The sequence below is a fragment of the Hypanus sabinus genome, chromosome 19, assembly GCF_030144855.1.
Source record: "Hypanus sabinus isolate sHypSab1 chromosome 19, sHypSab1.hap1, whole genome shotgun sequence".
NCBI classification, from domain to species: domain Eukaryota; kingdom Metazoa; phylum Chordata; class Chondrichthyes; order Myliobatiformes; family Dasyatidae; genus Hypanus; species Hypanus sabinus.
In genome coordinates this window covers 74,584,871-74,599,744 of record NC_082724.1, presented here as the reverse complement: position 1 = coordinate 74,599,744, position 14,874 = coordinate 74,584,871, and the positions used below count along the sequence as shown (strand labels likewise).

Sequence of the window (14,874 nt, the reverse complement as noted above, 5' to 3'; positions counted from 1 at the left end):
CATCCTTTAGCTTTGAAAAGTCTGCCTGTGTGTTTTTAAAACCCAACTTCAATGTTGCAAAACTTGATTCATGTTTGCACAGGTACAATGACGATTCTGTTTCATTCCATAGTTCAGTAATTTCTAAAACTGCAAAATATCAAACCTACCTTCACATGGACAGCACAAGTCAATGCAGCCTGTGCACATGCACAAACATGCATAAGCGAGAGATCACCAATTAGGTCTGAACTGCAAATGGAGAAAATAAAAATGGAGTTGACACTAGGATTGGATCAGCCATGACTGAGGAACAGCAAGGACTTTATTTTTCTGGATTTACTGCATTTTAGGTTGTATTAATATTTGACCTCGGCAAGTTTCATCTTACATTTGTTTTCCCCCCAACTTTACATAACTTTTGCTTTTTTACCGCCCTTCCCCCACATTTGCCATTTCCTACAGTTTTGTTTTTTCATGCTAAAGAGATCTTTAACTGGATTCGTGGTTGAATGAATCTCCTCATTTGACTGGAACTTGGTGGTTTGCGACGGGAATCATAGATAATAAACCAAAAGTGACTTTGTATTTACGTCTGGGATGCCCCTCGGAGAAAGGGCAGAAGAATGGCTACATTTTATTTGTGCGCATGCGGAACGTCACTACGCAAAGATAATCTGGCACAAAATTAATGAATCGTTTACTTCCTATCAATTGAACTCCTTTTGATGTGTTAGCATAATATGTTCCTCCATGCCCAAAGCAAACTAGAGCGATTCACTTTATCTTCGAAGGACACTTTTGAATGCATCTCCGGACTAATTACAGATGTTACGGTGTTATGTTTCTTCGTTAACTCTTTCGATATTTGTGTGGACATATTTAGAAAAACCAAAAATGAATTAAAGCGATCGGTTAGCTGCGATGGGCTTTAAACCAAAGGGATAAGGGCACTACTATCCCGCTCCTTTATACATACGCTGCAAAATCAGCCGCCTATGTTTGTGCTCTCTCATAATTGGTTTATTTTTGGCTACTTTACAGCTGGAAAGGTTTTAGAGGCCCAGTGGGAGCGAGGATGATGCAATCTCTTTTGAGAACATTAATCCACCTCCAGGCACCGGCTGTTTCTGCAATAGCACACCCTGCATTCCTCTCCCCTGTTGCATTGTGACATTACACTCACAATTACACAGGAAAATCCTAAGTGAGGGCAGCCATTTCCAATTCAGTATCTATTTTCATTTTTCTCTTAAACGCAATCCGATCTCACCAAAAAAACTTTAAAAGGATTGTGTACGTGCTCATTGCGCTGTAAAAGATGGCGTCCCTAATTCACGGCTGCCCAGAGCTTCCCATTCAGGCGTATAGTTCCCCCACCTAACACACCCTTTGCGGAATCAGAGCGTTATTGGGGCCAGTTTTTCAATAAATAGTGATTTAATTCAGTAAGCTGGACCGGCGTTTCCCCAGTCTCTCTCGACATCAGCTATATTTCATTTCCAAGTGTCTCAACCTTTCCGATGAGGAAATTGTCAAATACTGGAAGAGCGAAGCGATGCCGGTAGAATGGTCCGAGGTGGCAGGCGGACTGTCCGCCATCGTGACCACAAAAGTTAACAAGAGGGAATATCAGTGGAACGGTTTAGAATGCTCGTCTGAAGCTTTGTAACACATTAAATATCGGACGAAACAATCACCTACACAGACGGTTGGCTGTAGCGTTCTCCATAAAAGGAGAAGTTTGCAGTTCGTATTTGAATACGTGGAGTAAGCCTCGCAGTATTCCAACAATTATTTCCGGTTGAGGATACGTCGAAACCATGTTTAATAAAACACGATCTTAGAATATTAATCACCAGAACTTATCACTCTTAAAACAAGCGTAGTTAGGAAATTTCTCCAAGCAAGGACTTTTTTATTTTTTTTAAGTTTTTTTTTCTGCAATTCTTATAAATACAATCAGCCAATCAAAAGCAAATAACCAATCGCTTGTTAAAGATGAAATTCGACTTGGAATCAATCCAAACGCCTGAAGAAAATGGGACCAAAGAACTTAATTTGCATATCTCACCATAAATCCTTATACAGGATAAGGGAAACGCAACTTGAACCAATTACCTAATGCTAGATCAACTGCGGTCTGTCAACACGCCATGATCCAAAGCTCTCAAAGGAAACAACCCATTGCAAACTAATTTCTAAAGGTGCTGTGTGTAGAACGACCAATAATTTCTCATTTGTATCATCTACTCATCACTACAGTTATGAAATAAAGTTACTGGGTAGACTTACTTGATTTACTTGTCTTAATGTTTTATTTTATAATTGGAATTATTTGCAGTTTTGTAAGCCTTACCATAAAACTTCGCAAAAAAAAATCGGATGGAGGAGAAGAGGACTGAAATTAGGGAAATTGCTATCTTAAACATAGCTTCCTTTAGTGTAAGTGCTGGTCATGCCTCTGAAAATAAGTGCTTTAGTCTTTGGAATTGTAGCCATTTTTCTTTTCGCAGACATTAGACATTAAATTAGCATTCAAAAAAGCCCACTATGATAATTATCCTTTCTCTGAAATTCCAGTACCATTTCATATACAAAACATCAAGTGGCAGCTGTGGAGGACAACAATGTAGTACAATCACAGAAAACAGCGTCAGATTTTACGTCCCCTAATTTTCCTAGCTCTACATATACAAGATTTGGATACAGACTTCCCAATAACAAACTGAAGCACTACTATTCGGATTTGCACTTAATATTCGTTTCCAGGCAAATTAAAACATCTCACATTAGCAAACACATCAACTCCCGTTCAATTTCCAAACAAAATACAGTCAGTCACTGCTTGTAGGATGGATAATGGGGTAACACAACAGTACTGCAATCACGAGATTTTCCTCGGAAGCTGTTTTGTTGCAAAAATAAATCAATACCATTCAAAAATTGGTTATTATTGCAAAAAAACACTAAAAAAAATTCTGGTGTAATTTGCACATGGAAATGAAGGCTGTAACTGCCAGGAAACCAGTTCACGAGCAACTAGCTACTTCCGAAAAAGGCCTACTGGAGTTTAAAGCACATTAATTTTAATGTGGTTTATTATTCATTACATTACTCAAACACGCAGATTAAGCCATCGGTCTTCATGGATTTTCCCCTAGATAGCATTCTATGGTACATACAATAATGTTCGAGAAACGGTTTACGCAAATCAGAGAAAACCCGTCAACGCAGATCCGTGTATTCTGATCTGGGGTAATCAAGCACACCAAACCCCAGGTTGATGTGGGCCGCCACCGATCGGTGACTATTGCCAAACAAAGGTTTAAATGTAGTTGCTTATAATTTTTACAGATCGATTATAATCTCTACTTTTATAGCGATGAAATTATAGGCGTTACAGCCTGAAATAATGATTTGCCTTTATCCATAGGTTCATCTACTCGCATCCTCTGCAATGGATGAAACAATTTCCTAACATCCAATTCATTAGTTCACTTACTAAAGCAAAAAAAAAGGCTGTTGCTTTACTTTGTCTAAATGTTCTATACTGAAACAGGGATAATATAAAATCCGAAAGATGTGTTTATTCTTGGAAATGTGATGTTGGAAAGATGGACCATTTTTAAGCGTGACCAAAATTTAAACATAATCTTCACTCGCCACGAACGCACCACAGCCATCTGCCTATTCATTAATATGCTAGGAAATTCACGCAAGATCAAATTTCACTGAAGGCATTAGGCAGTTTCTTCCACCACGCCATATTGTTGTAACTTTTCAATGAAACATGTTAAAATTTATTTCATGTACTTATATTGATAGGTCACACGTTCGAGGTAAGCTTAACCACTCACAAAGGGAACGTCAACAGAATCCTTGAGAATGATACTAAACAAGAGGCATATTAAAATCAATTTCCTAACACCATAAAATAATGCATAAACCATGCAAATATCCAAAATATATATTTAGTCCCGGGATCAATTTCAGTTCGTGATTCGAAGAAATGCATCACAACATTGACTACAGTATCAATGAAGTTGCAATTCTACGCTGGTGCTCTTTCCCCTCCCCCACACCCACAACTGCAACACAATTTTTAAACTAACTGTTAGCAGCGTCCCGTAGCCACAAAACCACCAACTTCGGTCGCTTGTGCATTTACTGATCACCGGTAAAGGTAATAAATAATAAATGAATGCTCATTTGCAAAATCTCAGCATTTGAAACACGTATAAAAGAATAAGGGAATCATTCTGACCCAATTTGATTTTAAACTTTTTTTGGGACGGCTCATAATAGCTTAAAATCTTCCAACTATACAATCACTGGAGTAAGATCTGTATTCGTTAAAACACAAAAAGATTTGCCTGGATCAAAGACTGGTATGGAACGTGACGAAAACATGGACTCCTGAACAATAAATACTTTTGCTCGTATTAAATTGGAATTTACCAGGTAAATCGCATACTCTTGCTCCCACATCAAGCGTCTTAAATTAGAATTAAAAAGCTGCAGGCATGCAACCCACAGATCCTTTAACGCACCAAAATATGAATAATGTCTTTTTTAAACTTTCTCCTGACACAAAGTCTGCGATCAGCACACGAAAGCGTTTTGATAATACCAATTTTGAGCCTAAAATCTGTCGAAGTGCTGGGACTGATGGAGCTAGACTAAAATTAGACCCCTCCCCCACTCTGATTCTTGTACAGGAATTCTTCCACTCACCCTTAGAAAATTCATCACTAGTTTCAAAACATCAATCTCAAAACTTATAAGATAGTTGAAGCTGAAGAGAAACAGGCAAAGTACGATTCTGTTACTATATATGTTTCTATTTCAGTATCCAGTACGTGGTGGTTCTACACCTACCCCTCCCCCTTTTATTAAAACTACATGGGAAAATCACCACTAGTCTCTACAACAAAATAAACGTAATAAATCCACTTTTACCATCTGTATCCAAGAAAGACGAAGACCTGTACAGGTGATGCATCGACTGTTCAGCGCTAAACATTTGTGTCAGGCCCTTGAAATGCAATCCAGCCTCCCAGACATATCGGGCCTTGCCCTAACTTCAAAGCCTCAGACTCAATTTCCGCCAGCGCCGAATATAGAAAGCTTCATCCAGCATATAGCTGAATTCTGTCCAGACAATAACAAGTTTTAATGAAAGAACACAATACCAATCTGTTTTCTCTCTTTTTTGAATTCTGCAATTACAACACGGGGTCCTAATAATCGATGTTATGCTTTCTCGACCACTAATATGGATTAAATTACTTTAAATAAAGCAGTAAATCAGATGTAGCTTTGGAAGCTCATACAGCAAAAAAAATCATATATGCAATTAATCTATATCTTTCGCAGATCTTAATAATTTCAGGAAAATAACAAGTACGGTTCTACGTATAATATCTTCAGTTAATGCCATCCTTACCTTCAATTACTACTGAAGCAATTTCCAAGAAATTTAATATTAAAACCAAATAACTTTCAAATAAGCACTCGAAGACCAACCTTTAAAAAACCTTCAGACAAAACCAACACACAGTAAGAGCAGACTACCAACCCTTCCCCCAACACCAACCCCCCCCCCCCCACACACACTCCTCTCTCTCACACACACACACACACACTCTCTCTCTCTCTCTCACACACTCACACACGGCGCAAGTTACCTCTGAAGATTCAATAAATAACTAGGTCAGAGTTTAGATTAAGGATATCCACGATTATTTTACACCCCGAGAAAAATAAGTTGCTGCGCTGCTTACTATTGAAGGGGATCTACGTTGAAATGAATATCGTAGATACAAAGTTAGCAATCAGCATTCCCCTGGTCTGGAGATTTTTTTTAAGACACAAGATTTTGCTTCCTGGTGACGCAGGGGAATGTTGCATTTACAGCGATTTATTGTTAGGCCTCTGAGAAACATCGAAATGAGAATAGAATCACCGGCACACAATTTATTACGCTAAACAAAGTGCATCCATCGTTACGAATTGGAACCAAAGTATTGCCCCTCACCCTCCCAACACCCAAGATTTTCAAGGAATCCTTGGGTTCCGAGAAGAAATAAGATATTGGGTTCAGCTCGTGCGTCTCAGAAACGACACTGACAAAGATGAAATGCCCTGACGGCGAGAATTAACACATATCATAACAAGGTCTGCATTTATGATGAAGTTATCTTTTCATCTAGGAAACTAAAAGCGTCTACGCTTGTAACATAAAACGCATTTTGAATTTTGCACCTCGTTCCAAAATCATTTATTGGAAAGTCGAATAAAAATCCATCTAAGGTAGGCAAAACTAAAACAAACATGTCATCATCAACTGGAACACCTTTCTAGACCATGTGGTTCGAAGAGGAAATACTCTATTATAAGATTCCAAAAAAGTGCTATTTCCTTCATCACCGATGATCAAACTATTTCTTTATAATCATCCAAAAACAGCAACACAAATCGTATCTGCGATTCTATTTTTTTCTTACCGGTGAAAACTGGATGCCACAATCGGATTTGAAATAAAGTCAAATCTGAAGTATTCTATATTAATCTCCGATTGAAAATAAGTCTTATGATACAATGTATTCAAAACAACACCTAGTAAAATTTGGACAATTTAGATAACAGCATTAAGCATTTTAACATTTTGATAATTGAGCAGGTTGAATGTAAATTATGCTTTTTGAGGGGAATACCTGTACAAGACCCGATAATGTCTCCTGGCTGAGAGCTACCCTAGAGCCCAGCCCCTGTCCCTCCCTTTGATTTTGCATTCTAATGAAGAAAATATTAAAGATAGTTGTACGAAGTGAAATAAATCTATCAAAATGCACATATGCTAACTGATTCTTTATCAAAGTCTGCAATGGAAAGAAAGGATGTTTGAAATAGGATTAAAATTATTCGTAAATCTTTAAAAGTGAGTCGTGTTCATCGTGTAAACGCTATCAACACACCAATAAAAACCATCAAATTCCTAGGCGACCTAATTATAAACAGGAAAACTCACCGATTTCTCTCTCAATAATCGTTTCTGAATGGGACTGCCTTCTCCCCTCTTCTAATGTTCTTTTTTTCCTCTCTCTCACACTCTCTTTCCTTCCTTGTGTGTTTATTTTTTGTGTTTTTGTTAAAAGCTCAGGAGTCATCCAACCAGGCCTTAAGCAGAGCCTCGGGCTTTCCTGGGGACACCGACCGAGCCTTTACAGCTTCACTCTGACGTTTCAGGGGGTGGGGAAAAGAAAGAAGATGGGGATTGCTGAGGAAGAGGTGGGGGCGGAATTTGCAGATGGTTGAGAACGCTCTCGATTGACAAAGTAGGATCTTTAAACAAAAAAAAAAGCTTGTTCCGAAGGGAAGCCAGGCGGGATAGAGTTTGTTGTTATTTTGGGGACTTTCGCCCTCAGGTAACCATTCGTTATCAGGAGACAATTCACTCTCTTTGCAGCTGGGGCCAACTCCGTCTTGCTGAAGCAGCCCCAGTCTGAGCCTCGGAGGCGATGCAGCTGCAGCCGCGGCCACTTCCGCAGCCCCTCCCCCACTCCTCCCCCTCCCCCTCCCCCTCCGCCTCCGCTCGCTCGGAAATGGCGGGCCGTCCGCCCTGACAAAAGACCACGGGGTTCCCCGAGCCGGAGCGCAGGGCCCGGCCGGGAAGGCGGGCGGCGGTTACCACCGCCTCCGCCCCTCTCCTCGCGCAGCCTGGCTGAGAGCAGAGGGGCGGCGCCGCGAGGGGGCGAGTACCACCCCCTCCGCTCGCCGATTGGAGGGTTCGAAATAAACCGGGTCGCGATTCGAATTTCCCCTCAGGTTCATTGGTCGGTCGGCATGCCGATCCAGGCGACATCATACGCCCCTTTTTTCCCCTGCGGGGGTGGGGTTTATTTGATCGGTGGAATCGGGTGGACGGCAGGCGGGAGCGAGAAGGCTAAAGGCAGTTATGCGGGAAGGACATGGTTAAAGACACGTCCAGTGGATTTTCAGTACTCAAAAAAAACCGAGAAAAGCTGCCTTTCTCCTCAGCTATTTTAACGGAGTTGTTGAATGCCGTCCGTATTTACGTGTGGATTATAAAACCAATCACTTTCCAATGAAAAATAAAATAAAAGACTGATCGGTTTGGTAGTGTGGAGCGCAGATAGCCAGGCGTTTTTCGGATTTCTGTATATATATTTTAAGAGAAAATGTTCGGTTAATTTATAAAATGTATCGGAATGGCGTCGAAAAATAAAACTTAATTTGCGAGGCGAGATGTTGGCTCTGGCTTTATTTGCAGGACAAAATGGCGCCGGCGGGAGCCCGCCCCACCTAAGGTGGAGTCCGGGTGCTGCTCGTCCACTCCCGGTTCTTTTGTCCGGTATGTAAGTTATCTTTTCGGTTTTCACGGTGGCTTCTTTTAGTTGAAGAGCCCCCCCCCCCCCCACTTTTTAAAAAAAAATGATTTAAGTGCAAGTTTTTGTCTGGGTGGTGCGGGAGAAATTCCCAAATCGTCATGTCCGCTTGCCCCAGTGCCCCTTTCACGAAGCGAGTGATCTAATGGACGGCCAACACCCACTCTGGTTGGCGGCAGCCCCCGAAGGCACGGTCTCCTGCCCTCCTTCACCCTTCCGTTTCCTTTTTTTTTGCTGAATGCAAATCGACTAGGGTAGAGTCTTGTCTTTTGCCTTGTCTCATGTTTATGGATTGTTAGTTACACAATACACAATAAATGTGGAATGTTAGTATGTAATTGAGAAAAGCTGTTCACTATCTCTTAAATTACACGCTGCCCACCCAGGTTTTCACTACGTTGGCTGCGGCATCGAGTACAAAGTTTAGCTGAGTGCCAGACTTAGCATTATATTCATGGTAAATTGCATTTTTAAAATCAAATGTGCATGTAAACAGTATAGTTAGAGAATGCAGGTTCCCTGTAGTAGTTTGAGATACTAGGAGGTAAATTGATGTTACTGTAGCAAATCCAAGGCCTTGAACAATCAATATTACCACATTAGCTCTAACCTTTGTTTCAGGCCTACCTTGTGAACAATAGATCATCAATTGTGAAAAGATCACTAGTGGCTAACCTTACCTTAACCTTTTTGGTAGTTTGGATTATGTATTTGCCCTTGTATTGCTTCTGTTCAAAAAAAGTCCTAGTGCATATGAGCGCTCACGATATGAATCGCTGATGCTTGTTACAGGCCCATGGACTCAACTCCCATCTGTAAATAAAATGACAAACTGCAAAATGTGTTTTGGAAGGGAGATGGTTCGTCCAATAGTTCACAAGATAGAACTTTAGTTATTTACTCATTTGCATTATATATTGTGTCTCCACTAACATGGAAAAATATTCTGTATAAATTTCACATTTTTTGTGTGTTGAATTGGTGTACGGTTGAGCTAGACTGCGAGAAGTGATCTCATCATTAAACAGGGGTCAGTTTTTTTTTATATTAAGGTCTTGTAAAACTACAGTTAATGCCAAAATGTTCATAGTAGTTGACCTGATTTTTTCCCCCTAACTCATCTGTGTACCTTTTTGCCAGAGCAGTCTAATATAACTTCAACGGATTGGGTTTTTTAACCTTGCTTGCTAACTTCCTTGTAAGATTAAGAATGGAAAATCACATTAAGGACACTCCTTGATGATACAATGATGTTTTGCAATTTACTGGACATATTTTAATGGAATAATTGAATAATTTTACACCAGGTGGTCTAAGGGCTGGATCTAAATTAAAATGTATATGAAAAGCTATAGTAATAGTTAACAATTGTACTCTTCTGCTTGGGTAACATCAATGAAGTTTAATTCATTTTGGAAATTGTGAATTTTTGTGATACTTTTAGAATTCTAGAAACTATTCTTTCACTCCAAACTCATCTATGGAAAATAAAATTGCTCCCTGTATGATTTAAAAACATGATTCAAACATGCATTACTGTACATACCTTGAATGCAGATGCTGTGCTACAAGTTGAGAACAATAGCTGGGCAATTAAACATTATTGTGTCCTAGCAGCTAGGCCTCATAGTTGTGGGTAAGTCACATGGGACAACCCAAACATGAACAGACATTGCAAACAGATCCTTACAGTACAAATAATAATGGTAAAGTTATTTGTTACCTATTATAATGAACCACCTAGAGAAATTGAGTGAACATGTTGGGACTTAATAGATACAAAACCAGTTTACACCAGCTAGTCCCTGTTTTCAATTCTTGACAGTACATGTCCCCAAACAAAAGCAGAAACTGGATATGAGGAATGCTTTTTTTTGTAATGTTTACTGATTGGACAACAGACTTAGTGCCTCTTGTAAACTTAATTTTCTGCCACAAACTGTTTATTTTCATTGAGATATAATATGGAACAGGTCCTTTTTGCCCTTCGAGCCATGTCACCCAGCAATCACCCAATTTAATCCTAGCCTAATCACGGGACAATTTATAACTACCAACCAGTACGCCTTTTGACTGGAGGACTCAAAACCTACATTGTAATGGGGAGGAAGTACAAACTCCTTACAGGCCGCAGCAGGATTGTCTTCCATATCTATGTGAAGAATAAAAGTAGATTCTGGTCATTGAATTTGTTATTGTCAATGACAAGATTTCGACTGTTTTCACAATGGGTTAAATTCATTACTTTCACTGATACAAACAATTTAACTTGCCACTTTATTCAAATTAGGATTACCTATTTATCTTATCCAAAGATATGCTTAAGTTTCAATAGTATTACACTGCCATTGTTTATAAAATTGTACATGTCATAAAATACCACCTTTAATTAAGTTGATTCTGACATTTTACTGTTCAGCCAATGGCTTCTTGAAATGCCTAGTGATTAAGTAAAGTTTTCTGCCTCCTGTCACTGGTTAATCAGCAAGTTGATGATAGAGAAACATAGAAAACATACAGCACATACACAAAGTTGTGCTGAACATGTCCCTATCTCAGAAATTACTCGGCTTACCTATAGCCCTCTATTTTGCTAAGCTCCATGTACCTATCTAAAAGCCTCTTTAAAAAACCCTATCGTATCTGCCTCCACCAACATTGCCAGCAGCCCATTCCACACATTCACCACTCTCTTGAGTAAAAAACTTACTTATGACACCTCTGTACCTACTCTCCAGCATCTTAAACCTGTGTCCTCTTGTGGCAACCATTTCAGCCCTGAGAAAAAAGCCTCTGACTATCCACAGGATCAATGCCTCTCATCATCTTGTACACCTCCATCAAGTCACCTCTGTTCCTCCTTCGCTCCAAGGAGAAAAGGCCAAGTTGACTCAACCCATTCTCAAAAGACATGCTCCCCAATCAAGGCAACATCCTTGTAAATCTCCTCTGTATCCTTTCTATGGCTTCCACATCTTCCTGTAGTGAGGCAACCAGAAGTAAGCACAGTACTCCAAATGGGGTCTAATCAGGGTCCTATATAGCTGCAACATTACCTCTCAGCTCCTAAATTCAATTCCACGATTGATGAAGGCCAATACACCTTACGCTTTCTTAACCACAGAGTCAACCTGCGCAGGTTAATAGATTCTTGATTAGGCGTCAAAGGTTACAGGCAGAAGGTGCAGGAGATTGGGGTTGACAGTTCTGGATCCACAAAGCAATATCCCCTTGGATCACATGCCTCCTTACTTTCTCAATAAGTCTTGCATGGGGTACCTTATCAAATGCCTTGCTGAAATCCATTTACACTACATCTACTGCTCTTCCTTCATCAACATGTTTAGTCACATCCTCAGAAAATTCAATCAGGTTCGTAAGCACGATCTGTCCTTTACAAAGCCATGCTGACTACTACAAATCTTATTATACCTCTCCAAATGTTCATAAATCCTGCCTCTCAGGATCTTCTCCATCAACTTACGACCACTGAGGTAAGACTCACTGGTCTATATCTACTCCCTTTCTTGAATAAAGAAACAACATCCGCAACCTTCCAATCCTCCGGAACCACTCCCTTCCCCTTTGATGATGCAATGATTATCGCCAGAGGCTCAGCAATCTCCTCCCTCGCCTCCCACAGTATCCTAGGGTACATTTCATTCAATCCCAGTGACTTACCCAACTTGATGCTTTCCAAAAGCTCCAGCACATCCTCCTTCTTAACATCTACATGCTCAAGCTTTTCAGTCTGCTACAATTCATCACAACAATTACTAAGATCGTTTTCCATAGTAAATACTTAAGTATTTCCTCCGGTTCTATACACGCTTTCCCACTGTCACACTTGATAGGTCCTATTCTTTCTCGTCTTATCCTCTTGCTCTTCACATTCTTGTAGAATGCCTTGGGGTTTTCCTTAATTCTGCCTGCCAAGGCTTTCTCATGGTGCCTTCTGGCTCTTCTCATTTCCTTCTTAAGCTCCTTCCTAGTAGCCTTATAATCTTCTAGGTCTCTAACATTACCTAGCTCTCTGAACCTTTTGTAAGCTTTTCTTTTCTTCCTGACTAGATTTATTACAGCCTTTGTACACCATGGTTCCTGTACCCTACCATAACTTCACTGTCTCATTGGAACGTATCTATACAGAAATCTACACAAATATCCTCTGAATATTTGCCACATTTCTTACATATTTTTCCCTGAGAACATCTGTTTCCAATTTAAGCCTCCAATTTCCTGCCTGATAGCCTCATAAATCCCCCTTATTTCAATTAAACGCTTTGCTAACTTGTCTGTTCCTATCTCTCTCCAATGCTATTGTAAAGGAGATAGAATTATGATCATTATTTCCAAAATGCTCTCCCATTGAGAGATATGACACCCTGACCAGGTTCATTTCCCAATACCAAATCAAGTACAGCCTCTCCTCTTGTAGGCTTATACTGGCTTATACTTCTCATACTGTGTCAAGATAGCTTCCTGAACACACCTAACAAACACCACCCCATCTAAACCCCCCGCTCTAGGGAGATGCCAATTGCTATTTGGGAAATTAAACTCTTCCATCACGACAACTCTGTTATTATTACACCTTTCCAGGATCTGTTTTCCTATCTGCTCCTCGATATCCATGTTACTATTAGGTGGCCTATAAAAAACACCCAGTAAAGTTATTGACCCCTTCCTGTTCCTGACCTCCACCCACAGAGACTCCGTAGACAATCCCTCCATGGCGACCACCTTTTCTGCAGCTGTGACACTATCTCTGATCAACAGTGCCACACCCCCACCTGTTTTGCCTCCCTCCCTGTCCTTTCTGAAATATCTAAAACCCGGCACTTGAAGTAACCAATTCTGTCCCTGAGCCATCCAAGTCTCTGTAACGGCCACCACATCATATCTCCAAGTACTGATCCATGCTCTAAGCTCATCCACTTTGTTCACAACACTCCTTGCGTTAAAATAGACACATCTCAAGCCTTCGGTCTGACTGCGTCCCTTCTCTATCACCTGCCTATCCTCCCTCTCGCACTATCTACAAGCTTTCTTTATTTGTGAGCTAACCTCCTCTTCCCCAGTCTCTTCAGTTCAGTTCCCACCCTCCCCACCAACAATTCTAGTTTAAACTCTCCCCAGTAGCCTGAGCAAACCTCCCCGCCAGGATATTGGTCACCCTGGAATTCAAGTGCAACCCATCCTTTTTGTGCAGGTCACACCTGCCCCAGAAGAGGTCCCAATGATCCAGAAATCTGAATCCCTGCCCCCGTTCCAATCCCTCGGCCAAGCATTTATCCTCCACCTCATCCTATTCCTATTCTCACTGTCGTGTAGCACAGGCAGTAATCCCGAGATTACTACCTTTGCACTCATGCTTCTCAACTTCCTTCCTAACTCCCTGTAGTCATTTTTCGGGACCTCTTCCCTTTCCCTACCTAAATCATTGGTACCAATATGTACCACGACCTCTGTCCCTCCCACCGCAGGATATCTTGGACGTGATCAGAGACATCCCAGACCCTGGCACCTGGGAGGCAAACTACCGAGTTTCTTTCCACAGAATTGCCTGTCTGACCACCTGACACTACTGCCTTCCTCTTCCCTTCCCTACCCTTCTGAGCCACAGGGACAGACTCTGTGCCAAAGGCACGGCCACTGCCCCTTCCCCCAGGTAGGTTGTCCCCCCCAACAGTGCTCAAACAGGAATACTTATTGTCGAGGGGTACAGCCACAGGGGTACTCTCTGCTACTGACTCTTCCCCTATGTTTAATGATTTGAGACTTATGGCCATTAGTGGAACAGATTGCCACAACAATCATGGTCATGAACCCCATAAAGAGGTGTACATTGTCACCAAGTGAAATTAAAAAACAGGGACAATTGTTAAGTATTTTCCCATACATTATAAGCATCACAGTTCTTCTGTTTGCATAGATTACTGTTCACAGCATATATAATACATGCTCTCCCCCCCCCCAAATAAAGGCTGATGTTATCTTAAGTGCTTTTGTGATAGTTCTGTCGATTTTTGTTCATCGTATGATAGTGTTGCGTATGAGGAACAGAGTGGACCAGCACAAGGAGCCACTCAATTGAAATGGGTTGAGAAGCCCTGACACTATCTGCACAGTGGCATTTAGTTGCAAATCCAGTCTATATCTGCATCACTAGGAGAGAGCACTGTCCTGTAGCAGTTTTAATTGTACTTATTAAGCAAAGTATACCATTATAAACTGAGTGGTTGCCAATTATACTGAGCATGTTAACCAAGACAATTTCAGCAATAATGGACGCAAAATGCTGGAGGAACTCAGCTAGTCAGGAAGCAACCATTGAGGATATAAACAGTCAGTAGTTTTGGGCAAAGACGATTTATTCCCCTCCATAATTGCAGTATGACTTGCTGAGTTCCTCCAATATTTTGTGTGTGTAGCTCCAGAGATCCAGCATCTGCAGAATCGCTTGTGGATTTGAAACTGCAAA

The 14,874-nt window shown here is 40.8% G+C and overlaps 1 protein-coding gene across 11 annotated transcripts in view; it reads right to left on the bottom strand.

Moving 5' to 3' along the window:
- Nucleotides 1-9,161, bottom strand: part of setd5 (SET domain containing 5) — a 215,040-nt gene extending 205,879 nt beyond the window's left edge. For 2 of the 11 annotated variants that reach the window (XM_059944761.1, XM_059944762.1), the window contains exon 1: nucleotides 7,013-7,176. The gene's annotated coding sequence lies outside the window, so the exon portion shown is untranslated. Of the gene's footprint in view, nucleotides 1-149; nucleotides 2,514-5,428; nucleotides 5,545-5,765; nucleotides 5,785-7,012; nucleotides 7,183-9,070 lie in introns of those variants that run through there. The other 9 variants (XM_059944770.1, XM_059944763.1, XM_059944767.1 and 6 more) reach the window with 9 other exon arrangements.
- Between the last annotated feature and the right edge of the window lie 5,713 nt (nucleotides 9,162-14,874).